At 41.3% G+C, this 3,001-nt stretch overlaps 1 long non-coding RNA gene across 1 annotated transcript in view; it reads right to left on the bottom strand.

The window, feature by feature from the left end:
* The window catches only part of LOC106813922, a 15,247-nt gene that overhangs the window by 9,186 nt on the left and 3,060 nt on the right, over nucleotides 1-3,001 (bottom strand). Inside the window, exon 2 of the long non-coding RNA XR_001394524.1 lies at nucleotides 633-701. This is a non-coding gene — a long non-coding RNA (uncharacterized LOC106813922). The remainder of the gene's footprint in view (nucleotides 1-632; nucleotides 702-3,001) is intronic.

Raw genomic sequence — 3,001 nt, 5'->3', positions numbered from 1 at the left:
TGATGATGATGATGATGATGATGATGATGATGATGATGATGATGATGATGATGATGATGATGATGATGATGATGATGATGATGTGTGATGATGATGGTGATGATGATGATGATGATGATGATGATAATGATGATGATGTTAGTGATAATGATGATGATGATGATGATGATGATGATGATGATGATGATGATGATGATGATGATGATGATGATGATGATGATGATGATGATGGTGGTGGTGGTGGTTATTATTATTATTATTATCATCATCATTATCATCATTATTATTATTATCAGCATCATCATTATCATCATCATCATCATCATCATCATCATCAACAACATCATCATCAGAAACAGCCTGGGTTTTTCGGATTCATGTGGCGTATGCACGTGGAACAACAGTCTAGGGCGCGCACCATGCATGCTAAGCGATATTTGCGTGTAGTGATCACATCGCTGGCTTCCAATCCGCTACCACCGCAGCGTCTTCCCACGGCTTCACTCGCGTCAGCTTCACCCCGGGGGTTTGTTCATTACGCAATACACGATACATCCCGCCGCCGAAACTGCTCTAAGAAATCTAAGATCGTGGCAATGATTTGCAATCAGAGTATAGTGTATTGCACTTACTCGGTGTTATCGGCGGCGTTTCGTAGTTAGTCGTCCACGGACTCTTCGAATAGTCGGTATGTTTTGAATCTGAAATATATTATACGGGCGCGTGAATAGCTGCAAACATGGCGAGATCTTGAACGAGAGTGTTCGTGTTAGATTTTCCCGCCCCGCGTGGATGCGCGATGAACATGCACACGCATTCGCACGAGCAATCTAGACTATATTAGACTACGGAGTTCTCTTGTACTAAGGACGTAAAGCAAGGAGAACATATAGGTGCGCAATCAACATGTGTATGAATGTACTATTGGGGAGACGTGCTGTTTGCGACCCCTAAGCTTCCACATTCGCGAGCGTGTGTGTGTGCGTGCGTGCGTGCGCGTGTGCGTACATGTAATTCCCCCCTGCGTTTTCATCCGACGTGCGCATGCGCAACCCGCGGTTGCCATAAAAGAGGAAATCTCAATCACCCGGCAAAGTAATAAGCCACAAGGTGGGCTTCCTCTGTATTACTCAAGCGAAATTAATCTGTACCATGCGAGGGCCTCTGAACCGAGCGCAACCATCCACGGGGCTTCGCGTGTTTCCGCAAAACTGCGATTGATATTTCCTAACAATATTTTCTGCACTATATCCGGTTAGCTCGGATGGCGGGGAAAAAATGGAGCGCTGCGAAATGCAATCAGGTGGCGGTGCATTTAGCGGTTTTTCGGTAACAAAGTTTATTCGATATAGATGTGACATGTGACGTGGAATTTCACGGATCTCTCTCGCGCTCACTCACTCAATCACTCACTCACTCACTCACTCACGCACGCACGCACGCACGCACTCACTCACACACTCGCTTACATGATGACTGAATGACGTACATACGTCAAATGATAACTGAATGACCTATAGTGTTAATATTTAGCACATGATAACTGACTGACGTAGTGTTTATATTTAGCACATGATAACTGGATTGCGTAATATTAATACAGTGGTTAAAGTTAAGAATAAAGTTAACGTTGTGGTCAGTGTTGGTTTTGAGGTTGAGGGTTATGTTATGGTTATGGCTATTGTTAGGGGTATAATTAAAGGTAATGTTATCGTTAGGGTGAAGTTTAACGTTAACTTTCACATCAGGAGTATACATAAACGCAAAAAGAAAATAGAAATATACATAGAATATAACAAAACTAAACATAAACTATATAACTAAACTATAACATATACAAAGAATAATACTTTATTCACTCCTATTTATATTGATAAGGTTTCGCAGCCTTGCGGCTGGAAATGCAGTGTTCGTTACAGCGGTCGTTAGCAGCTAATCTATGCGGTATATGTCACACGCTAACGCAATTGCAATTCGACTGTAGTTTGTGCGGCGAGATGTCTATATCTGACACATTTGCCGGCGCGATAAATTGATTATACCTATAGAATAACTGAGTTTAACAGCACATGCAATAAGTAAAAGATTTTCCTAGTTTCCTAATTTCTTTATCCCCGATATCTAATCGGTCGTATATGTAATATACTGAACGAATTTAGAGCGCGCAGCGGGGTTACTCGCCCGTTCCTTTTTTTCTCTCTCTTTCCCTCAATCGAGTTGTCGTCTGTCGTTACTGATTATTATACAGTCACTGTTGTCGCCCAGGGAACAAACCAGAGGTCAATTGACTAAACGTTCTATACTGCGACAGCTCAGAAATGCAATAATGATTGAGATAGGTGGATGGATAATACACACCGTCCTCGCAATATTACAGCGTGCGCTTGAGCACAAAGAAGCATGTCGCCTTCATGTAATATAATATAATATAATATATATATATATATATATATATATATATATATATATAGGCCTATTCATGTAGGAGAGAGATCATTCGAGAATTTGCACGTGTCATGGTAATTGTAAGCGTGCCGAGAAAGTAATAACAAATCCGCACCGTTTCTGGAAATTCCCATTCGTCTTATGACCTTATCGGGATGTTCTATAATAGCCATAGCTCGCGATAACGCCAAATAATTTGTATACTACATAGAATCAGATGTCTTTATGTTAAAATTAGATGCACTTGTTAATGAATTTGCCGGACAGTCAAAGATGTGTTCAATTATTTTATAATAGCATAAATTCTTGAAGATTTATATACTCATTTATATAAGTAACCTTTACATAAAAGGCGCGAATATATATCAATTCGTGGGTTTCTGAGCGCACGCGCATGTGTGTGTGTGTATGTGTGTGTGTGTGTACGCGCGAGTGTGTGTGTGTGTATGTACGCGCGTGCGTGCGTGTGTGTATGTGCGCGTACGTGTGTGTGTGTGTGTGTGTGTGTGTGTGTGTGTGTGTGTGTGTATGAGTGTGTGTGTGCGTGTGTGTGTGT

The sequence above is a fragment of the Priapulus caudatus genome, unplaced genomic scaffold, assembly GCF_000485595.1.
Source record: "Priapulus caudatus unplaced genomic scaffold, Priapulus_caudatus-5.0.1 Scaffold844, whole genome shotgun sequence".
In the NCBI taxonomy this organism is placed as follows: Eukaryota; Metazoa; Priapulida; class Priapulimorpha; order Priapulimorphida; family Priapulidae; genus Priapulus; species Priapulus caudatus.
The sequence above is the reverse complement of the archived record's forward strand: the minus strand, read 5'-3'. Positions and strand labels throughout refer to the sequence as shown.